Raw genomic sequence first — 26467 nt, 5'->3', positions numbered from 1 at the left:
ACACGAAGCATAAAACAATGCATTGTATCCATAAAAAACTAATAATAACAATAATATTAGGGTGATTTAATGATAACAATAACAATAATATTAGGGTGATAAATAATATTAGCAAAGTGGCTCAGTGGTTAGCACTGTCGCCTCACAGCAAGAAGGTTGCTGGTTTGATTCCCGGCTGGTCAGTTGGCATTTCTGTGTGTAGTTTGCATGTTCTCCTGGTGTTGGTGTGGGTTTCCTCCGGATTCTCTGGTTTCCCCCACAGTCCAAAGACACGCAGTATAGGTGAATTGGGTAAACAAAATTGGCTGTAGTGTATGAGTATGTTTAACTGTGAATATGTATGGGTATTTTCCAGTACTGTGTTGGGGCTGGAAGGGCATCGGCTGTGTAAAACATATGCTATGTGGTTCATTTTACTGTGGTGACCCCTGGAAAATAAGGGACTAAGCTGAAATAATATTGCTAATAATAAAATAAAATGGCTAATACTATTGACCTTTAGATTCTTTTTGAACATGAGAAGCTGCTTTCCCCCCGGCCAAACTAAAAGAAATAAGAATTTCCAGAGAAGAATAAAATATAATGGGAAATACTGTGAAAACTGACTTGCTCTTTTAAACATCACTTATATGTTGACATATTAGGCCTGTTATATTGACCTATTCTACATTTCTGCACATAAATGCTCTGTACAGTAATGCTCAGTTGATTTTTCAAAGACACATTAGTAGTGAGGTAGTTTATAAAATAAAACAAAACAGAAGTTGTCACAACCTGTCTTCTTTGTGTGTTTGTTTTCGTCATGTGACCTCCACCATGTGTTCCTTTGTTTCCGTTCCTGCCATGTCATTATGTTCATCAGTGTCACCTGTGTTCATCCACTGTATGTAATCAGTCTCATCATCTCCTGTGTATTTATAGTCCCTGTGTTTAGTTAATCGTGGTCTGGTGTTCTCTCTCTTTGTGAAGTTTGTCTTCACCCCATGGTCTTCCTGTGTCAGTCCATGTGAGTGTATTGATAATAAATATATGTGTTTTGATAACCCTGAGATCCTGTGCCTTTTGAGGCGTCACATAAGTGTGCAGTTTATCGAAACACAATTAATTGCACTTTTGAAGTGGTCTGGTCTAACCTTTTTTTTTACTTGCAGAAAATAATCACAGAAAAATATTGATGTAGGCATTTTTAAAATATTGACCTGACAAAAACTGGCTAAAATCATTGCACCACAATAATAAACCACTTATGTGGTTTGCATAAAGGACAGTATTACTAATATAAACAATTACATTTTTTTTCTTTTTTAAGTACTGTTAAGGAAAGATATTGAGCCTACAAGGTTGCTGTAAGCATAAACCTTTTTCATTTTTGTGTACAATGCTATTTCGCTGTAAACCCCAGAAATGTCAGAAAAGCAATCGTGAATATTTTAAAGTGAGAATGTAGCAGCATAAAGAGGTTGAAAGAAGTGTGCAACTTTCGCATTTCCAAATTGACTTTTTATAATAACCCAAAAAGCACGTATAATAACGATTTCAAGACCGCTTTTTAAATCAAGATGCATGAAAAAGTGCCAGTGGAATACAGTGCGTTCTGATTTTCTTTTTTTCAAAAGGGATTTCACCCTGAAATGGACATTTTGTCATTTACTCACCCTTGTTTTAGTTCCTTATGTTAAAAACGAAAAAAGGTATTTTGAAGAAAGCTGGAAACCTGTAACCATTGACTTCCATAGTGTTTATTTTTCTACTTTGAAAGTCAATGGTACAGCTTTCAGCTTTCTTCAAAATAACCCCAGCAGGCACAGGATATTAACATGTTGTCAGTTTACATGTTGTACTTTACATTGTGCGGACATTGCATTTTGTTTGGAAATGACCAAAAATCCAAATTATGTTATCCTCATGATGTTACAGCTTGACGTTGTGTGGATGTTACCACTATGATGTCTATCAGGCATTGGACTTTGGTTGCCATTCCTGATGAATAAATGTCAGTTTTTGACATCAATAAGATGTTGGTTTAAGATGTTGGCTCGACGTTTGGATTTTGGTCACTTTCCAACAACCTAAAATCAACCAAATATCAACATAATTTGACGTTGTTATTGGGCATCAAAATATTGTTGTCCTTAGATGCTGACTAGACATTGAATTTTGGTCACCTGACATTACAACCTAAATTTAACCTAATATTAATATCTTATGATGTTATGTGCATGCTGGGACTCCTTTTGTTTTCGACAGAAGAAACTCAAAGGTTTGAAACAAGTAAAGGTCTACCCCTTTTAAAACTCGGCTTAAAATATCATAGTCTGACTGACAACAATTGACGTAAAACTCACCTGCGGCCTTCGGCTAATGAATTAAATAAAACCTTTTCAGAAAAGGCTCAGAAAAGTGACATGACAGAATGAATTTATATGTGCCCTACAGTGAGCGTGCGTGCAAACGTCTATCAGGGTCGAGCAGGCATTGAAAATTTCAAGATGCATATTTAATTGTGCTGTTTTACCTCTGCATTTTTAAAATTCTGTTTGGCACAGGTCCTACATACAGCCACGACATCTACCTTGAATAACCCTCGGTATTTACTGAGTCACTTAGAAAGACAAAACAAGAAACTTCATTATTATTATTTTTTTTTATGATTTTTTTCTTATTTTGCTTTAGTTAGGGAATAAGTTAAGTTAAAACAAGACAAAAAAAAAAGTGTCTCAAGGGATCTTGTTCTTTGAATGCTTTGTTTTTCCTGTCCTCAGTTCTCTGTAAACCAATCAGACTTGAATTGTATGGATCATTAAGTCAAGGGTAATTGAAACTGAATCGTTTATTAAACATTTATACCGAATCACATGCACAGGGCATTAGCATGCTCGTTTTAGGTCATTAATTCCTGTGCAACCTCATGAAATTAAAGATTCATTCACCCTAACTTTTCACGCAAAGTTTTCTGACTGGTTTAAAGGGATAGTTCACTCAAAAATGAGCAACTCGGTCACCATTCACTCATCTTCCTTTTGCCACAACCTTGTTTCCACTCTTTTTCTTTTGTTGAACATACAGTAAAAGAAGACACTTTGAAAAATGTTGTAGAAAAAGGGAACTGTTGACGTCCATATTTGATTTTCCTACTATGGAAGTCAATGGTTACAGGTTTCTAACATTCTTCAAATTAAGTTAAATTCAAAAGATATTTTGAAGAACTTTAGCAAACGAATTAAAAAGTGTTCGGTATCACTTGAGTGTGATTGAAATAGTTAGTACATTTTTCTATCCCTTTAAGAAAGTTCAGTTGTCGGTAAATTTTACAGATCATTACAAAGACACAGTAAACGACAACCTGAATTACTACAATACAATTAATGCCCCCATTGTTTGGCCAATTTCACTCGCGCCCTATATTACAGATGTCCATGTAAGTGTAGTCAGTATGTCGTCAAAGTTAGTAAAAGATCCAGAAGGGCATCTTGCTGATTTGATCCAAAAGGGCACCTTTTGTTTTTTTTTAATTGACTTTCATTCACTTTCATTAATTTAAAAAAGCACCCGCTTCATTTTATTTGCTTATATTTTACTGGAGCACATTAATTCTACAGGTGCCTGATAGTTAGATGTGGAGCTAACATTGATCTGATTCTCCTGTGAACACAAAGTCGTCATCATAACATCATATTCTTCATTGCATTTGCATGTCAGTGCTGTTAATGTGCCAGAAAGTTGTAAAAAAATCAATCTGGTGCATCTGACGGTAGTGTTTTTAATATAATGGAATTACACCAGTGGTCGCAATCCAATAGACCCCCACTTTGAGAACCACTGCTATTCAGTCGGTGATTAGATAAACAATTGTGGCCATATTGAATGTGTGTGTGTGTGTGTGTGTAAATGTTAAGAGTGTAGTCAGTACTGGGTTTGCGGCTGGAAGGGCATTTGCTAGGTAAAAGATATGTTGGAGTAGTTGGTGGTTCATTCCACTGTGGTGACGGACGAAGCTGTAAGAAAATGAATGAATAAATGCTCGATTTTGACTGTGGGATCTCTGTATGAAATCAGAATTTAGCTGTCTCACACACTCAAATTACGTTTTTTGCATTTAAAATGAGCTGAAATAACACAATTCTTCAGTTTTTGGGGGGACAACTTAATTGTTTTATGTTCAATCTACTTAAATTTGTAAAAATCTAATTCGATATCTTAATTCTTTCATGTTGTCCCAACACAAATTGATTGTCTCACCCTGCATCTTTTACATACAGACTCAAAAATTGACTGAGTGTGTTCTAAAAATGACTGTTTGTTCAAACAACTTATTAAAGTTGGAACAAAACAATTCTTGAGGTTTTGTTTTTTGCAACAACTTAATTGTTTTATGTTCAGTCCACTTAATTTTGTAAAAATGATTTAAGTTAAATGAATCAATTTGTGTTGGCACAACATGAAACAACTGTGTCGAACTTAATTAGCATTTTTCACAGTTCATCACAAATCTGCTTTCAGTTGTGAGTTATATTTTGTTGATTGCCAGTTAACAGTATAAAAGTCTCATAATTGAGTATTATTTAGATAATTGAGGCAAAAAAAACAAACTGCGACAACTAAATTGTGCAGGTGTAGATCTGTACACAAAGCTCAGATTCTCTTCCGCTTCATTTCTACACCTAGAGGATTTTTGTGTCCTACATTTGTGATGGTAATCTTGTGACGGGATGCTCACGGGCTCTGAATGCTCACAGATGATCCTGATGAAAATCTAAGCTCAATTAGAAAAAAAACAAAAGCACAGAAAATCTAAGCTGCTTCACAGTTGTGCTGATATTCAAAGATATGCTCTGAATAATGAACGAATGAAAAGATTAAGGGCTGTAGAGCTGGCTGACATGCATGTGCGAGTCCTGTAGGAAAACATCTCGAATGTATTTTTGGCTTTGTGTAGAACATGGAGGAATAACATTTGTGTCAGCTATGCCATATTTCCCAGCGTATACACGAGTTTTTTCTCAGTTGCTATGGGGACGTGCATTTCTATTATGCCATAAAGGTATATAAAGCCTGACAGGTTTTTGTGGAGTTTCTGTATTTCATCTCGAGCAAGTCTGAACATGGCATTCACCACATCTCCAACCTGGTTCTTTTGAAACAAGAGCTTTGTTGCTTATAGGAAATGTGATTTTATTGACATTTAATTTTATTGGTAAAATGTTGTAAAAATATTTACCGTTAATATTTAATATTTTTATTACAGCATTTTTACTGTGAATCCATAAATTGAATTTGCTTATTCTCTATAACACTTCACTTTTCTGTCGTTTTTTTGCTATTACTATATTTCTTCTAGTTAAATAAAATAATGTTACATCCTTATGTTGATGAGAGTTTTTTGTATTACTTTAGAGTCATGTGTGTTATCTGGATGGAGTTTAATGGTTGTGTGAATGATACTGAGCACCTTGTTATAGCAACCAGGGCTGACTTTATTATTATTATTATTATTATTATTTTAACCATAAATTTGTTTGTTTGTTTTTTTCTTTACAGTGTGTCCATTTTTTTTACACTGTTGTAAATGAAACCGCTGCTCCCTCAACCAGAGGGAGTTATCGCCAGAGTTTTAGGGCCCTACCATACACCCTATCAGACACGACGCAATTGTTGTTTGCTATTCAGCTCGACGCAAGAATCGTTTTGACGTTTTGCTCCACTCTGTTTAAATAGCAAATGCCCATAGGCGTTCTCATCTAATAAAGTTTATTTAGGCTTTTTCAGTTTTATTCATGACAATTTGCTTTTGTATAATGTTATTAATAGCAGTAATATTATTTATGATATGCATATTTATATTTGTTTTATTAATATGAACAAATAATATAAACAAGCTTAGATTTGTACACCTGTCAGGTTTTAGACCATATGGGGCACAGCATGTGTATATAACTCAGTTTTTTGAACACACTTTGTTATTTCCATTTATTTATGGCTGTGAATTGCATTATGGCATGTTGATCTCTGTTCTATCCACATTTGATATTGAAAATCCAACTCTACAGTTTAACAAAGTGACTTTCATTGACATTTTACAGTAGTTTAAAATTAAATAATGTGTAATAAATAGGCATGGGACAATAAACAGTTTCAAGGTTTACCGTGGTTTGGTTCTGGAAAAGTGTTTTTAATGTGTTGTAAAGAAATCTGTTTCTGAAATTAATGAAGATAACAGAAGTCAACGATTTATTATAATTATTTGGATGAATATGTTGACTGTTCCAAAATATTATGAATGTTTCCTAAAATAACATATATGGTGATCAGTGGGGGAAAAAGTTTTTTTTTTTTTTGAAAAGAACTCGTTTTAGAGCAGTAATCAAAATACAGTGATATCGTGAAACCGTGATATTTTTATCCAGACTCATAAACTTTTACCGGCCCATGCCTAGTAAGAAATAATATATAGAGAAATAAGTCTGTAAAATAACAGAAAATGCACTGGCAGTTAGGGTAACTAGGGTTTTGTACCATGATTTAAAACACCAACCCAGACAATATATTACTTTAAATTATTAAAAATTATTTTGCCATCCTCACTTGTGTCCTGCACCTACTATAAAAAAAAAATCCAAATTGTCTGGTGTCTTTTTTTTTTTTTTTTTTTTTTTTTAACTGTAATGTGATATAATGTGTAGCGTGAATAAAAAAATAAAAAATAAATAAATAAAAATAAAAAAAGACGTACACATCTGCCATTGTCATGGAAATGGAGTGTGTTATATTTGAGTAATTATTTGTTGTGGTCACTATATTTAGAATATGTTCCTTTTCAGGCTTCAGTAATGGTTCAGCAACTTTTATCTGCTGAGAAAATAAGAAATGAACAAATTCAAAGGGGATTTGTTTTTCTCCAGGGGGATGTTTGAGAAAACTATGCTTTAGAGGTAAAATATGCACATTCAAATCTAGGCCAAAACTCTAGAAAAAGAAACGTGTTTTGTATTCACTTTCTCTTTCTCAAATGAAATGAGTATTTTGGTTTGTTTTGACACACTTTCACTGAGAGTTTCTTTCAGCCATTATATTCTCCATCTTTTGTCTGATTCCCCAGGCTTTGTGTTAGATGTGCCGCGTTTCACCCACGAGTTGCTTTTCAAAAGCAGATTGCAATTTTTTTATGTATTTTATTTTTTGTTGTATTACTACTACTGGCAGCATGGTGGCTCAGTCGTTAGCACTGTCGCCTCACAGCAAGAAGGTTGCTGGTTCGTTGCAGCTGAAAGTGCATGCGCTGCGTAAAAAATATGCTTGATAAGTTTGCGGTTCATTCAGCTGTGGCGACCCCAAATTAATAAAGGGACAAAGCCCAAAAGAAATTGAGCGTATAATATAATGTAATATACTTTAATATAATAATATAATTTAATATACTGTAATATAATAATATGTTATACTGTAATATGCTGTAATATAATAATATAATGTAATAAACTGTAATATAATAATATATTAGACTAATACGCTGTAATATAATAATATAATGTAATATACTGTACTATAATAATATATTAGACTGTAATATAATAATATATTAGACTAATACGCTGTAATATAATAATATAATGTAATATACTGTACTATAATAATATATTAGACTGTAATATAATAATATATTAGACTAATACGCTGTAATATAATAATATAATGTAATATACTGTACTATAATAATATATTAGACTGTAATATAATAATATATTAGACTAATACGCTGTAATATAATAATATAATGTAATATACTGTACTATAATAATATATTAGACAGTAATATAATAATATATTAGACTAATACGCTGTAATATAATAATATAATGTAATATACTGTACTATAATAATATATTAGACTGTAATATACTGTAATATAATAATATACTGTACTATAATAATATATTAGACTAATACGCTGTAATATAATGTAATATAATAATATATTAGACTAATACGCTGTAATATAATAATATAATGTAATATACTGTACTATAATAATATATTAGACTGTAATATACTGTAATATAATAATATAATGTAATATACTGTAATATAATAATATATTAGACTGTAATATACTGTTATATCATACTGTAATATACTGTAATATAATATATTAGACTAATACGCTGTAATATAATAATATAATGTAATATACTGTACTATAATAATATATTAGACTGTAATATACTGTAATATAATAATATAATGTAATATACTGTAATATAATAATATATTAGACTGTAATATACTGTAATATATTATACTGTAATATACTCTAATATAATATAATATACTGTAATACAATAACATAATATACTGTAATATAATAATATAATATAATATACTATAATATATTGTATTGTAATATACTGTAATACAATAATATTATATACTGTAATGTAAGAATATAATATACTGCAATGTAATATATTATAATATAATATACTGTAATGTTACATACTGTAATATAATATAATATTCTGTAATATAATATAATATACTGTAATAAAATATAATATCATAAACAGCAGATGTCAGAGAACAGCACAAAAAATAAAAAAATAATGTTTTATAAACACAAAAATATGAAAAATTGTTTGTCGTAACAAAATCATGCAAAAGTAAGTTTTGGGAAGCAAAAATCACCTTTTTGCATGCTCATTTACTATATAAATATAAATGTAATGGCTCAAACATGACTGAAAATAGGAATTTGCCATGATAACCTGAGTTCAGGATGTATTTGTCAAAACCTTGTTCGTATAAGCTCTCGTCATAATGCTTCCATTTCTTTGCTTCTTTCTTTCATTGCATTTCTTTTTATGCATGCACTGATCAATACGGTGGTTGAAAATTGAATAAAAGAAGTCTGCAGGTGGAGAAAGGTTTCAATTATTTAAATCTTGACATTTAGCTTATTGGGTCAATATTTTGCCTCTTTCATTTGACTTGTGCTGGTGACTCATCAGCAGGAGCTATAAATAGATGCTTAAATCTCACGGCCGTTTGTTTTGGATTCATGAATGAAATCTGCTGCTGCTGTTTTTGTTGTTGTTGTTATTAAGGCTCAACATTTTTAACTTCCCATTTCATTTCCTTTGCTTTCATAGATTATTCGTTCTGATCAAGGCTTTATGGATCTAGATGGGGGAAAATATTCTAATATTTTTGTTCTCTTTATTCTGTGAGCTTAGAAACAGGCATTTCCTATTTTTATTTGGTAAAAAATGTGTATTGTGTATTTCTTGGATTTGCATTCCTGCTCATTGACTATACTTATGTGCTCTTTATTCTCAGCACTTTGATGTTTCGAGTTATAGGAAACAGAAAAGACTTCATCTAATTCTCAAAAGCACTGTGCACAGAAAAATCAAAGAAAGGAACTGCATAATTTACCAAAAAAATAAATTATTGAAAAAATGCAACAAACCCATTCAGCGCAGCTCTGTTTGAAATGCCACAAGAAGAGGTGTTTGAAATATGCAGAAAGGCTATTTGAGATACTTTTTCATAATATTGCAGAGCATTTAATATATGCATAGAATACCTTAAAGTAATTTTCAGACTGTGCAATATAAAGCACTAGTTGCAAAATACCAATATGCTAAACCTTACCCTTTGTTTTCAGTGTGATAGATGCATTGTCATTGCAATCTCTTCTGTTAAAAAAAAAAAAAATTTAATCTGATAACAAAATCTCAAGCCATTTTTATATAGTGTTACGCGTTTAAGATGTTTTAGTGGGATGCTGTAACATTTAGCTGAGACAGGTGGAATGTGTGCAACAGATCAAGGATGTGGCATGAATCAATTCTCCATATAAGCTTTTTACTAAATAGTTGAAACATTTATGTAACAGTTTGTAACATTATTTTTAACAAAAACAATAAGTGCAGGCTAAATCAAAGAAATCAACAAAATCCTTAACTTGGCGACAAAAAGAATAAAAGAAAAAAAAAAACGCGATCTTCAGTCTACACGACACCCGAATTAAACTACGAAACTCAAAATACACAGGTGGCAAAAAACTCAAACTAATCTAACAAAACATCAATCTAAACTAAAACAAACTGGATAAGAAGGCCAAAGCTTAGTTTAGAATCACACAACAACCATCACATTATGTTACTTAAAGTCAACGAAGTTCAACAAGCAAACAACACGAAATACCACAGTAAACTGAGAAAATAAATCCATAAACAGATGAAGCAGCACAAACTAATTGTGTGGAGCACAAATGGTACACCGTGGCAGAGCGCACACCACACACTGGTCGATCGAGGCTGTAAATATTTGCAGCTCGTCCGGGGATTGGTGGAACCGACACAGTCATAATGATGATGGACAGAATGGTAAACCAATAAGAAACCTAGGGGCTGAGCAAAGAGGAGGGTAAAAAAAAAAGACAGAAAGAAAACATCAAACATAACAATAGGCTTATGTTTTTTTTTTCTTTTTTTTTTTTAACAATGTTGAGGTCACATGACAGATTTATTATTTTTTTTTACTGAAGCTTTGCACTACTTGATGGATTCTGCTTTCTGTCCTTTGCCCCAAAGAATATACAGTAGGACAACTTTAGCTTAATTATGATACACAAAACAGAACTTTATGGTTTGGGGAGGTATATTTTTGGCTTGAGGCTTTGATTTGTTTTAAATATAACTGACCAAGTGGCTTTATGTGAATATATTATTAAATGAGTTATTAACTCGCACTATTAGTATAAGTGGTTTAAATATAAAATAGTTTAAAGTTATGGGACAATTAAGAGAAACTTTTGTTTTGAAACTAAAACAGGCTCTCCGTGCGGCATCGAAAGTGATTCGTTCAAAATAGTTTTATTCACAAAAACAAAAAAAGTGACTTATTAATAGTTCTAATGTGTGATTAATTGAATATTCCATTCAATTGATTTATATAAAACTGGCTATTTGTTTAAAATCAAGCGTGTGACTTAGTTTGTATGAATAATTCTGATTCGTTTGAACCGACAGATTCATTCTGAGACGAATCAATATACTGGTCGCATTCATCATGAACTGTCATTTATTTCGTACTATTTCTGAAATGGACCCGCATCTGCGGAAAATATATGATGTCCCAACAAAGATGGTGTAAACATTGAAATGACATGGTCAACGATTCATTAACAACGCAGATTCTGTTCCGCATTTTGTTTTTTTTTCTGTGGAAAAACAAATAACACTGACTATATTGTGTCTAAACGTTATTTACTTATTGTGTATTGTATTACATCAGGGGTGTCCAAACTCAGTCCTGGAGGGCCGGTGTCCTGGACAGTTTAGCTCCAACCCTAATCAAACATACCTGAACCAGCTAGTCAAGCTTTTACTAGATATACTGGAAACTTTCTGGCAGGTGTGTGTTGAAGCAAGTTGGAGCTGAACTCTCCAGGTCACCGGCCCTCCAGTACAGAGTTTGGACACCCCTGTATTACATGAACCATTTTGCAATCATCATGTGAACATTAGGCTAATGTTTAACATTTTTTGTCGTTAAACCTTGATAGTCACAAATTAACCATAGTTTTGCTACAAGTCAGCCACATAATCATGTTATTTGTATTGAAACTATGTACAATTGTTAATCAATCTGCCAAAAAACTTGGTTACTACACCTTTTGCAATAAAATCATGTTTTGTTTTTGTATCATGAATGGTTGACAGAAAATACAATATTACACACGAATGAGTAACGTTATTTAGTTTTTGTCATATTTTCTATTTCAGTGTATTTGTATTTATTTAGAAGCATTTTTGCTTTTTTACTTTGCAGTTTCTTCCCACATAAAATAATATAGTAAATCATAGTAAAATACTTTTGCTTTTGAACCGTACAATAGTAAATGTATTATTTATAGTATTTACAACACATTGTAAAAGAATACTAAATCATTGTGTAGTATTAACTATAGTGATAGTAAATCCTGTAGTACACTTTATTTTTTTAGTACATTAATCTGTGGTGTTTGTTTTGTAGTACTAGTATTTGTATCAGTATTAAATTACTATAGTTGTATTACCATATTAACTATTGAAACAGATTCATTCAATCACTATATATATATATATCTATATATATATATATATATATATATATATATATATATATATATATATATATATATATATATATATATATATATATATATATATATATATATATATATATATATATATCTATATGTATATATATATATATATATATATATCTATATGTATATATATATATATGTATATATATATATATATATATATATATATATATATATATATATATATATATATATATATATATATATATTAAACCTTAATTGGATAGAATAGTGCAGAGAATTGACAGGAAATAGTTTAAGCAGAGAGAGGGGAAGGGTCGGCAAAGGACCACGAGCCGGGAATCGAACTCTGGTCACCGTGAGCTCCATGGTGCTATATGTCGGCACACTTAATCACTAGGCTATTGGCACCGGCAATATAATATTTTTTTCATCTGGTTATATACTCATACAATGACTTGATAATAACATATACATCTGATTAAAAGCTCAATATGTATTTTGTGTTCATATCCAGTTAAAATCATCACAGTGTAGCTTCTGAACTACTTTTAATGTCTCTTTTAGGGCTGCACGATATTGGAAAAACCTAACATTTTTATACTTTTTAATAACATTAACATTATAGATTTTTTTCTACAGTATTTCGATATCACAATTTCACCATATGACCTAAATATCTCTATTTGGAAAAATTTTTGATGGTTTTCAGAGTCTAACAGTATTCAGGTACAGTAATGGAATAATAAAAATAAAAACAATTCAATAAAATGATTGGTTTTAAAGTTACAAATGATACAATTCCCATTACTTGGTTGTGACTGTAAGGGCATCCGATGCGTAAAACATGCCAGAGTAGTTAGGCAGGCGGTTTATTACGATGTGGCAATCAGGGATTAATCTTGAGCCTGAATGCCTGAATCATGAAACAGTCACAGGCCTCAAAAAACACATGAAAATGATAGATTAAAATACAACGTCAACATTGCATATCCTGCAATGTGACTATTGTGTATTATCCCTTTGCAATATCGATGCTGAAACTGTATATATTGTGCAGCCCTACTCCCTTGGTACACAGTTTTGGTTTGAAGGGTAAAAAAACGCCCCAGGAGAGCGAACAGAGCTTCTCCATTAATAGCTCTTTCCTTGCTCATTATTAAATGACTGCTCTCTCTCTCTCTCTCTCTCTCTTTCTCCAGAGGTGCCCTTTCTGTCTCTCATCCCGCTGACACCACAGGCCAAATTAAAGAGAAAGAAACCAAGGCCAGCACCCCAGAGTCCCCGCTGCCTTTTATCTTCCAAAGAGAGTGAGGGAGTCATCAGCAGTTTAATCTGTGCCCGAGTCCAAACCAATCAGCATGTGTGTTGTTGTGTCTCAGAGGACAGGCTGCCATGGACGGCTTCTGATTTGAGGTCAGTTTTTGAAGCGAAGTTCGTAAATCAGAACATATAAATGAATTTAACTTTTGCTCAAAGCTCTCATTGAGAATTGAGAGAAATAACTGCAAACAGAACATGGTTTTGTTAAAAGCAACATGTATGAATTCATTACCAGTAGTATTGTAACTGTTAGCACCAAAAATGTATTTAAAACAGTATTATAGGAAAAAGCCCATAGAGACTTTGTATTTACATTCATATTTTTAAATATAACTAATAATTTCAATAAGATGCTTTATAATATTGTATTTGTGCGTATATACATTAGATTAGTCAGTACTGAAGCCAAATATGGAGTTATTCTAACAAAATAACTCATGATAAAAGTCCAAAATTAGTACTCCTATATCTATATTCTAGAGAGAAATATTAAATAAAAAAAATAAAACAGAAAAATTCAAGAGAAACAAGAACTGTATAAAATTGTGTTGAAATTTTGCAGCTTGTAATATTTTGGTTGAATTTAAATGTATTATATTTTTATTTCTAAAGTTCAAATACACCAAAACATATGACCTATATTCACTGAGTAATGGATGAAAATATTCATTTTCAAAATGGGGTTTACTCAATTATGTTTGAGCACTGTATTTGTGACCCAAACTGTCTGAAAATCCAGCTCAATTCTCCTTGCCTTAAATCTTTAAGAAGTCATTTTTTGTACATAAAATCATTCTACACAGTGTAAAGAATATTCTGTGAAAATTAACCATGATATCTTTAATATCGACAGAGTCGAGGGGCAAACTGTCTCGTTTTTAATCCTGTTTATTGTGGTCAACTGTGGTAGGATCTTTTAACTAGGCGGAATTATTTAAATAGTCAATTACTTTCTTGTTTTAGGCATTGAAACCAAATCTATTATAATCTATGTGACATCTTTTATGCCCTCTTTTACATTCTATTGCTGTTTTATGCCCATACTGCTTGTTTGTATTTTCTCTGTAAAGCACTTTGTGCGACCTTGTGCTATTTAAATAAACTGAACTTAAACTTGATATATTCGTGATTCACAGACCTGAAACGTAGATTCCCTGTTATTGACAAAGTCATTCTACACAATGGAAAGAATGTTTTATGAAAACATAACCTTGATATCTTTTAATAGTAACTGAGTTTCTTAATTTCAGACTCAGAAAACGCTTATATTAAAAATATTATCCTGACTATGTGCCATACCTGTATATCAAATTAAAGCTATGATTCTCCTATTTTCAGTGATAAACATCACGTTTATGGGAAAGCTTTTAAAGTTTTGTAAAACAGGTCTAATTGTTAGGATGTGAAGTTCCAAAAACCATAACAAACTATTGAGGATGGTACAGCAGCTTTATTTGTGAAATCAAATATCAGTAAAAAAAACAGTAATAAATATAATAAAATATTACATTAAATATATATATAAAATATAAAAATAAAGTCTTTCTGGATTATGAGGTAATTATGCCATGATTCCTGATAGTATGCTGTAACATTTGTTATTTATTAATTTATTAGTTTATAATTTATTTATTAATAATTGTAGACTGCAGTAAATACATAGAGTATACTTATAATAGTTACACTTTAATATTGTTTAAAAACACAATAGTATTTTTTTTTTACCACATTAGTATTTTTCATGTGTTAGCATTACTGGACATTGGCTGTATCCTGACAACCTTGTTAACTACACATTTAACAAAAAATAAATAAAAGATGAACAACAGCTTCCTCAACAGCTTCATAATTTGTCAAGTTTACCTGATTAGATTGATCTTATCTTATTTCTATTCATTCTAACAGCTTCGGAAGCTGCCAAGAGTTAAATATGCAGTATTTTAATGACACATTACTGTAATTAGACACAAATATCTCTGGATCTGAACCGTTTAGGGGTTTACAAATGAGGACTTCAAAACACTTTTTAGGAACCAGAATCATTCATTCATTCATTCATTTTGCCTTTGGCTTAGCCCCTTATTTGTCAGGGGTCACCACAGTGGAATGAGCTGCCAACTTATCCAGCACATGTTTTATGCAGCAGATGCCCTTCCAGCTGCAACCTAGTACTCATACACACTCATACACTACGGCCATTTTAGTTAAATTTTTTTTTTTACCTATAGCACATGTCTTTGGACTGTGGGGGGAAAACAAAGCACCCGGAGAAAACCCACGCCAACAATGGGAGAACATGCAAACTTCACACAGTAATGCCACCTGACCCAGCCGGGACTCGAACCAGCAACTTTCTTGAGGTGACAGTGCTAAACACTGAGCCACCTGGAACCAGAATCTTAAATGATATTACATTAGAAAAATGGGTTGTTGCAAAACATAGACAAAACCAAACCCACTTTTTATGGGTTACAAAGTGTCAATCAAATTTCATTTTAAAAATCAACCCTACTTTTACTAACATTGAACTAACATTGGGTTACAACAGCCCAGCATTTTGTATATCCTTAATGTTTCATGAGTTGCATAATTGATTTAGATTTAGATTTATTAAGAAACCAAGAATAGTTCTTGTAATTTAATTTGTTATTTAACAACCCTTTATTAAATAGAGTTTTGATCATAGTGCATAGAACATGTTTTCCAGTCTCTACCACCACTAAGACTATATATCATACATAAAGTTGTATTTCTTTTCACCTTAAAAAAGCACTAAAATTACCTTTTTAAGGGTTTTTGAAATTTGACCTCTGGTTAGATGCGTATAAAAGTCTCTCTTGCTCTAGCTGTGACTTTTCACCTTGAGTTTATTTGAAAGTGGCGATTCAGACGTTGTCATGGATGCATGAAGTTGGAAGAAGGATCTTTTAAGGTTGCAATACATATTTTTTTTAAAGCCTGTTTTCTTCATTTTTTGTACTTGCATTGAAGTGACTTCAGAAATAAAGATGACTTGACTTGAATTACCCATATAAGGCTTGAAATATGAAATAACAGTGAAATTGAATTGATGATTTAAACAAAATACAGTGCTCATATAAACAAAATATGAGCAAAGAATGCTGTGAAAAATATTCTCTTGATAGCAGAATCTAAGCATGAACAAAAACACAATCTCAATTGAGAACAAACAACACAGTTTTTTATCAAAAACAAATAAATACTTTATTAAATATTAGTGGAGAGGACAATATCTGCAATAGAAAAAAAAAAGAAGTATTTTGTGCACCAGACTTTTAAAGCATTATAGTATTATGTTATGAGCCTGGGTGAGTATATAGTATTTAACTCTACAATAAATGTGAAAATTATTTTTTTTTTCTGAATGTTTGCAGTATGTTGACAACTGACATTGTTAAAAGCACTGTGTAGACATAAAGATGACTTGAATTGAACGTTATAAAGCCGGACATAAAATTATAGTGACATTTTATTGATGCTTTAAACGAAATACTGCGCACTAATATTTGCACTCTTATTAAATATGAGCAAAGAAGCATGTAAACAGTCTTTATTGTGTAACATTTTGCTCAAACAGAAAACCCCACACTGCTCTCATTGAGAACAAATAATTGCAAACCTGAGTTTTATTTGATCAAAAACAAATAAATACTTCATTTAATATTAGTAGAGTGGACGATATGTGTTAAACAAAAAAGGGAAAACCTTGAGTATATTTTATGCAGGTTTTTAAAGCCAGTAAATTAAAATAAAATATATTTTATGAGCTTTGTGAGTGTACATATAATAAAAAAAACTGCTCATTTTAATTTAGTGAGTTAAGCTGAGTAAAACTGCTGCAGATTATAAAATGTATGACTAAAACATGACATTTTTATGCTTGTAAATCAGAGAGATCTGGATAACAGTGTAACAGATTACTTGTATAAAATTACATAAATAAGGGTGTCAAGGTGGCACAGTGGGTAGCGCAATTGCCTCACAGCAAGAAGGTCGCTGGTTCGAGCCTCAGCTGGGTCAGTTGGCATTTCTGTGTGGAGTTTGCATGTTCTCCCCGTGTTGGCATGGGTTATCTCCAGGTGCTCCGGTTTCCGCCACAGCCCAAAGACATGCGGTATAGATGAATTGGGTCATCTAAATCGTCCTAAAATTGTGTATGTGTGTGAATGGGAGTGTATGGGTGTTTCCCAGCTGGAAAGGAATTCGCTGTGTAAAACTACTGGATAAGTTGGCGGTTCATTCCACTGTGGCATCCCCAGATTAATAAAATGACTAAGTCAAAAAGAAAATGAATGAATGAAATTACATAAATATCATTATATTCACAGAAATTAAATTAAAGAGCTTGTCTTATGGGTTTTTTAAATGTGTGTAGCGTAAGACCTTAGATAGCACTTAAATACACCAAACTTCACTGCTGTAATCATATATTCTGAAGTTTGTTTTTTTAAAGGAACATGGTTGTATATAATATGCCTGATTATATACAGTACAATATTTTTTAATTGTGAAGTGAAAAGAATATCTACTAAATAATTTTTGACACAAAAAAAGAAACAATATTCTAATTATTGTGCTGAAAGTTTATAAAATTAGTGCATGCTTTAATTAAATGATGCTTAATGTAAACACGACATTTTAGAAAACTTGCAAAACATACATTTTTGCATTTTTGCAATCAATTTACTGGGAGAAAATGTTGGGTATATAGGCCCGTAGCTGGGGGGTGGGGGGGAGACCCACTCCTCACTGACAAAGGTCTAGAATTTTTCCCATACATGAGCTTTTATGTCTCAATTTGATTGCTATGTCATCTTAAATTATAAACATAACCAATCAAATAAGGCTTTAAGACAAAGCGGAATCTTGTGTCCCTTCTGGTGACTACAGCAAATCAGTTTTGACCCATGCAAACAATTATTTTTCATGGGTCCAACATTCCAGATGTGCAAGACGTGAAGTTTTTTCACTACTGACTTACTGTACTATTTTTAAATACAGGAAACATTTTACAAGTATTTTTTATTCTAAAGCTTGGGCCTTATATTCTTGAACCAAAAATTAACCAATAAAATGGTGTGATGCACTAAAAAAGGCCCATATTAAAATTAATTTTAATCCTAACTTGGCTAATGTTGTTATCCAATTTTTAAATGTACTTTTTTTTTTTTTTTTTTTTTTACAAGAGAAGCTATTGTAAAGCTCTACATTATTATTATATTTTAATTATTTTAGTTTTAATTTTAATTTTAATTATTTTAGTTGAATGTGCTGGCCAGTTTGTTATTTGCCTAGTAAATGACAATTGGATAGTTTTAATTAAAAAAATGACAAATTACAATTTTTTTCTAATGATGTAATATGATGTAATAAATTAAGTATTTATTCTTATTTCTTTATGGTAAATCTTTAAGAAATATTTTAGCAAATAAAAAGGTATGGTTGTGTTGACCACCCGACAAGCTAATCCAGCTAAAAATAGTGCTTAAAATTGTCACTGAAATGTAGAAAATGAGGCAAATAGTTGCAAAAATGTTTTTTTTTTAGAAAAAAGAAACACCCCTTTCAGCAGGCTGGCTACGGGCCTGAATTATACCCTGCTCACCCGTAGTGTCCTTCTTCAACAGTCTCTACTAATCCACACTGCAGTATCTGTATTGATCTTGCTTTATTTGTATTCAGTGTTCAGATCAGACATAATTACAGAGATATGCTTAATAGGACATAAACCAGGACAAACTGACCCACTTGTTCGCCCAGAGACAGTTCAAAGAGAGGTAAACATTTTTCATCATCACTTAAAAGAACCCTTGGTAGTGTGTTTCAGCATGTCTTTTTAATTGTAAATTGCATTTGATCTACTGTATGTTAGATTTCAGCTCATTAAAGTGATACTTGAGGTTTGATGTTGTAGGAACAGACCTACTATCCATTAGAAATTTTGGAGAAACCTTGCAGTATAAAACTGAATGGTGTGGTTCATTGACGTATTTATACCACAAGGTGGCGCTGTAGTCAAAACTATTAATCAGCCACATCATTCCTGTCCACTGACTGGAATTACGTAGCTTGATTGATATTATGTGTACGTGGAGCAATGTGTCCTGTTTTATTATGTTATAATGTATTAAATTTACATAAAAATAGGAGAGGCAGCACTGTCGCTCAGTGGTTAGCAGCACTGTTGCCTCACAGCAGGAATGTTTCTGATTCGAGTCCCAGCTATCCCAGTTGGCATTTCTGTGTGGAGTTTGCATGTTCTCCATGTGTTGGCGTGAGCTTCCTCTGGGTGCTCTGGTTTCCTCCACAATCCAAAGACATGCGCTATAGGTGAATTGAATAAACTAAATTGGCCGAAGTGTGTGAGCATGTGTGAATATGAGAGTGCATGAGTGTTTTCCAGTACTGGGTTGCGGCTGGAAGGACATCCGTTGCTTAAAACATATGCAGGAATAGTTGTTGGTTCATCCCAATGAATAAATATGTATGAACAAATAACTTTTAGTACCAAGTACACTTTTAATAAGCAAACAAACAAACAAAACAAACAAAGAAACATGTAAATAGATAGAAATAAAAATTATATTTTACAGCATAGAAAAATTGATTTCTGTGTAATAATGTAAATGATGTAAGTCATAATGTAATTTTTTTTACAAAAATTACTAATACAATTTATCAAAAATGAGCAGTATTTAAATAAAAAAATGCATTATTGTGTTGTGTATAAATTGTTTCCAAAAAAAAAATTAAAAACAATTCTTAAATAATGTGTGAATCATTTAAAATATAAACCTAAACAAAAATTACTATTGTAAAAACAATTGCAAACTTTTTTGAAAATTGAAATTTATTTTTAGTCAATTTCCAGTAGCATATTTTGAATGTATGACACACATTAAAAAATGAACAAAGATACAATCTTTTGTTTTTAATAACTAGAAAGGAGAAAAAATGGATACAAAGAAAAAATAAAGTAACAAACTGAATAATATGTGAATCGGAAAAACTGAAATTGTGGTTTTCGTCTTGCAAAATATACTCCAGAAATTGTTTATGTTAAATAACAAAACAAACAAACAAATAAACAAACAAACAAAATATGCTGTGTATTTGTCACAATCACCAGCGATCCAGGCTTGGTAAACATTTGCCATATGAACCACAAATCCTGTCATGCACCTCACTCACACCTGTTTCGCTTTACTTTTGATTGCAAACACATACACACACACACACATCTGGGAGCTACTCAAGGACTGATTAGTACATAGACTGCTCACTTTGTCACACAGAAGGCTTGTGTTGATAGCCTGTCTAATTGGTTGATAGCCTGTAACATCACGAAGCATTAGGTCTAGTTTTTCTGTGTTTGATTATTGCCTTGTTTTCTCATTATTGATTCGCCTGTTTTTGCCTGTTACCTGAATTTGCCTTTTGGATTACCTGTACTATGTAACCATTTGCTCCTTTGTTTGGCCATTGCCTGCCCAACAAATCTTATAATAAACTGTCCGTGGATTCACACCTCCATTGTCCAGCATCCTACAGTTACACTATTGAAGGCCAAATTTTTTGTAAAAACAGGTCTGCTTTCTCTTAAATCACCTTAATACAGTATGTAGAACATCTAAGTAAATAATTTGTAGACTGTTTTCTTTTGAAGTCAAATGTCAGATGCGGAAGTTATTCGAGAAGTTTAAAAAATATTTATTAGAGCACAGAAAGTACATCCGTCATGTTCCTTTTCTCAATTAAAGAGCTTTGAAAAGCTCAAACTGGCTTTATGAAGGATTTGTTATATTGTGTTCTTTCTTGCAGCAGGTTAAACTCCTTTAATAGGCTTTATGTAATTAGCAAAAACGTCTTAAACGTGATCATTCTGGAGCTTAAAAGGATCATTTAGCATGCAAGGTGTAATCTCTTTTTTGTTTCTTTTATTTGTTTATTACAGTATGTGTTAGACTTCTTCAGGGACTCGCACGAAAGAATGCAACAGAAAAGCAGACCCAACAATAACTTTCATGGTGAAATATACATGTTTTTATTTAGTTTTGTATTTAGTTTATTTATTATGCAAAGCTTGAAATATATACTTGTTTTGTATATTAGAATGCATTTTTTTTTAATTTTGTTATTAGAACCTAATTATCATACAGCAGACACTCATTAAAATGTCATTTATCAGAACAGTTTATAGAAATATTTTATATTTAAAGTAAAAATCATTTGATGGTAAAGACTCCATTTAGGCAAGCCACAAAATATTTATTAATTGTTATTTTAAATGTACTTTTAACTTTTAATTTCAAATGTAATAAAATTCTTTGCCACTATTCTTTAAAGCTTCTAGATTTCATCATTGAGAACATAATAAAATTAGTATATCTTACCTGCTTTCTTGAATAACAAAATAACACACGTTTTTAACATTAGTCACTTTTCTTGAATTTAATATGGTTTTAGTATGCTCTTTAGGCTCCTAAAATCACTATTGTTTATTTTATTTTACTCATACACCAAAATTCCATGTCTTATCTTTGACCCATGTAAGTTTTGTTAACACTAAGACTAACTCTAACACTTTTGGTAACACTAATAGCGGCCAAAAAGGATGTAGAGCCGTGGTTCTCAAACTTTTTTCACCAAGTACCACCTCAATAAAAATTGTCTCTCCAAGTACCACCAAAACGAGCAGTGTTGAAATAGCGTAGTTGGCCAAACTAAGCAGCTACAGAACTGCACAGTTCGAGGCAGAGACATATTCATATTTATACAATTTTTGATAAATTTTAAAATTGCATGTACTCATGACATATTTGTAAAACTTTTTTAAAATCTAAACAATAACTTGTATGTAGATTGGTAGGGAACCCGTTTTTCTCAGAGGATGTCAAGCTGACAAAACATTCATGCACTCTGATACAAGTTTTATTTATGGAGAATTTAAAAAGCACTGCAGTGTTTGGGTGTTTGTCTGAGATAATCAGTCCAACGAAATTATATTGCATACAAATTATGAAGCTGATCAGTCAGTTCTTGTCACGTGAGTCGCTGTGCGGCATTCTGAAAAGCTAAGATGTTTTCACTGGGTACGCCTGGAATACGCAAGCGCGTCGTGCTGCAGTTCTTACTCATTTTGCTAGCCTGTGGGTTAAATTTTGATGCTCAAGTGACCGAGATGTAATATAGAATATGGTCATTTTTCAAAATAAAAGATTTCAGATCATAAATAAAATGGAAATAATGATTTTTTTGTGTGGTTTGGTACCAACTGATCTGTAGACCGGTGCCGGTCTGTGGTCAGAGGGTTGGGGACCACTGCTCATTTACTCTGCAAGCACCACACACCTCTTTCTCTAGTTCATTTGGATTGATTGATGCACTAAAGTAAACATTCTAAGCACATCGCTTAGATTGCAGGCTTTAAAGAACAGCCAATGCTAATCACATCGGTGTTATCGTATGCATCAAATGATTAAAATTGTATTCATTTTACCTTTCACTCCTCCGCATGTACTACTAGATGTAAGCCAGTGTACCACTAGTGGTACACGTACCACAGTTTGAGAACCACTGATGTAGAGCAAAGTAAAATGCATACACGCACCTCACTCTTTATTCAAACACACTAATGCTATGCAGATTTCATAATGTAATGTTTTTATGCAAGTGCAGTAGTTGTGTTTAATGAGTGCAAAACTTTGATGTGCTCTGCCTATATAGTTTCATGTCAAAACTGAAAAAAACGTTTATTCAGAAATACAAGAAAGAAAAAATAAACACATCACAGTGGCAGAGTACGTGTTAGTGTTGTTATTGCTAAAGCTTTATTAGCAAAATTTGGATTTTCTTCCCATCACAATCATGTATCATACACAAACAACAAATTCTACATACACACCAATGCCAAGCCACTGATAGCAGTCAGTTCCCTAAAGATACTGTTCAATAACAAGGGCGCAGCACCAAATAGTGGCCTGGCATACATAAAACAGTGTTTTTGATCATTTTTACAGATGTGTAAAAATTGTTTTACAGTTGTTTTAAAAAACGCTGCCATGTAAATGAGAAACTTTTCTAAATCACAAGGGAGAAACTTTTCCTTTATGCTGGCTACATTGTTGTTGTGTAAATGTCACCTTGTAGACATTGCATTGATTAAGTATTCTAGAAATCACAAATCTGGAACATTCAGCTACCCTTGTTATGGCTGAAAAGCTTGTCACTGTTTTGTCTTTATCCTGGCTCAACTTCTTGCAAAGTCAGTGAAAACTGTAAATTAGGCTCTTTTTAATACCAGAATTGTAAGATAAGTGATCAAAGCTGAGCTGATTAATGTAATATATTCTCTTTCCCTCTGCCTGTCATGTTGTTCTTCAAACTGCACTTTCATTAATTCACTTTGCTTAGCAATTCCAGGGTTATGGATGTGTTATGGATGTGACATTTGCAGTAAAAACGTCAAACATAAATTCACAGAGAAAGTTTATGTTATCATTATATTGAAACATCTGTTTATATTTTCCAAAACAGTTAACCACAGAGTTACAGTATGGGATCAGAGAAATTGCTGTAAACATTTTTTATATTTTTAAATGAGGAAAATGAACAACAACAATGTAGAAATTCTGTGAATTAAACTGTACAACCTAGAAGAAACAATACTAGTCAAAAGGAGATAAGGTTTGTCTCCCTATAGAACAAAAATGATTGATTTTATTGTATATTTTTGCATTTATGAGAAAAAAGTTTCATCATGAATGTAACACCTCCGTTATGGATGTGACAGATGTGACATTGGCACATGTGAGACTTTGGTAAATTAAATGTAACTGTTTGAAAAACATTGACAGAGACATTTTTGAGAAATTTTCATCAGTAATTAATATTTTTCATGGCATGGTTGACATTTCATGGCAGGAATCAATTGTCTATTTAAGCTTTACATAAAAATACGTTAACAATGTGTAATGATAATAAACATTTACAATTATTATATTTAAACAAAAACAATGTGTGTATGCCAAATCAAAGAAATTAACAAAACAAAACAATCCTTAAATCTAAACTCTAAACTAGGCGACAAAAAAGAAATAATGAAAATAAAAACCGAAATCTTCAGTGTACACGACACCTAAACTAAACTACAAAACTTAAAATTACACGCGTGACAAAACACTCAACTAATCTAACAAAAATCCATCTAAACTAAAACAAACCTAACAAGACGGTCAAGGGCTCAGTTTCACACAACAACCATCACATTATTTTCTTAAAGCCAACGAAGTTCAACAAACAAACTTGAATTACCACAGTAAACTGAGATAATAATTCACCAAACAGCCTAAGCATGTCAAAAAAAATAATAATTTGTGGGGAGCACTAATGGTATGCTGGTCTCTGTCAGGGCTTTAAATGCTTGCAGCTTGTCCGGGGATTGATGGAACCGACACAGTCATAATGATGATAGACTGATGCTGAACCGATAAGAAACCTAGGGGTTGAGTAAGCAGAGAGGAGGGTAAAAATAAATACACAAAGACAGAAAACAAACATCAAACATAAACAGTTTTACCATTTTTGAATCCATTCAGACAATTTCCGGGTTTCTTTTAGCTTAGCTTAGCATAAATCATTGAATCGTATTAGACCATTAGCATCTCATTTTTAAAAACAATTAAGTTACATTGTGTACTAAGACTGATAGAAACTGATAAGTTGCTCTTTTCTAGACTTATGTAGCTAGGAACTATATTCCACTCCGGCGATATTATACGCCTGAAAATAGTCCCTAACTAGATAGGTAACATGCTTCTTCTGCTGCCACCATTGTACAGAAGTGAGAGTATAGCTCCTAGCCATATTGTCCTAGAAAATAGCAACATCTCATTTTCTTTCACTCTTATTAAAAATTGTTTTTTTTTTTTAATCGAGATGCTAATGATCTAATGCTTGTTTATTTTACAGGGACAATACACTTGACATTGTTATACAAAGATAACCGATGTTGTGTACATAGGGCATATAGCATGAAGCTAATTTGCAGCCCTTGTCCCTGGTTAGGCTTTACATTAAAAAAAAATAAATAAAAATTAAATAAAAAAAAACAGTCAAGAATAAAACACAATACAGCAAACATGTACAATATTTACAGAGCCATAAACATAAGATGCAAGTCCATATGGATAAAGAGAAATGTAAATGGGACCAACCTGAAAGAATAATGCTTAATGTTCACATTGCTGTAAAGATTTCAACCATTCTTTCAGCTTTACAGAAAAAACTGGAAGTTCTGATTGTAACTTTAAATGAACAGGCATGGCATTCCATAGATGTGAACCTTTTACTGAAAAGGATGACTGACCCACAGCGGTTCTGCATCTGCGTATTCTACAATTCCCACTTACTGCCCCTCTAGTCTTCGCCCCATCACTACTGAATTTATTTATTAATTCACAAACTACTTTAGGAGCAAGACCATGTATACACTTAAACATGTTTTTTTTTAAAAACGAAAACTTTTAAAAAACTATCAAAACTTAACAAATTATATTTTTTAAGAATTTGACTGGTGCCATCTTATTGGTTTCTGATCCATTACTTTTAAAGTTTGTTTGTAAAGAGACATTACAGGCTTAACAACTGACTGGGTTGCTTGACCCCAGATTATTGCACTATAAGACATACGTGAAAATATCATAGCATGCACAAACATTTGCGCTGCTTTAAGAGATATATATGGTCTTATCATACGAAAACAGTTTAAATTAGTCTTAATAGCCTTTAGACATTTTCTTGATGTGGGCATCAAACTTAAGCTTCGAGTCTATGATGACACCTAGATATTTAAATTCACTCACTTCCTTAATTTCCTTTTGGTCAATTTGGATTTTAAATGCATCTAGTGCTCTGTTTTTTGAGGAGAAACACATGGAAACTGTTTTGTTGTAATTTAGAGTTAGACAGTTGTCCTTCAGCCAGTGGGAAATACAGACCAGTTGATTAGTT

The 26467-nt window shown here is 32.1% G+C and overlaps 1 long non-coding RNA gene across 3 annotated transcripts in view; it reads left to right on the top strand.

Annotated features, from left to right (window-relative positions):
- Nucleotides 1-942: 942 nt before the first annotated feature.
- LOC147841176 (uncharacterized) overlaps nucleotides 943-26467 on the top strand; it is an 84765-nt gene continuing 59240 nt past the window's right edge. For 2 of the 3 annotated variants that reach the window (XR_015506345.1, XR_015506344.1), the window contains exons 1-2: nucleotides 943-1006; nucleotides 13315-13528. This is a non-coding gene — a long non-coding RNA (uncharacterized LOC147841176). Of the gene's footprint in view, nucleotides 1007-13314; nucleotides 13529-21410; nucleotides 23683-26467 lie in introns of those variants that run through there. The other variant, XR_015506346.1, reaches the window with a different exon arrangement.

This window comes from Danio rerio, chromosome 13 (assembly GCF_052040795.2).
Source record: "Danio rerio strain M-AB ecotype USA chromosome 13, GRCz13ab, whole genome shotgun sequence".
Classification (NCBI taxonomy): Eukaryota; Metazoa; Chordata; class Actinopteri; order Cypriniformes; family Danionidae; genus Danio; species Danio rerio.
This window is presented reverse-complemented; position numbering and strand designations above follow the sequence as displayed.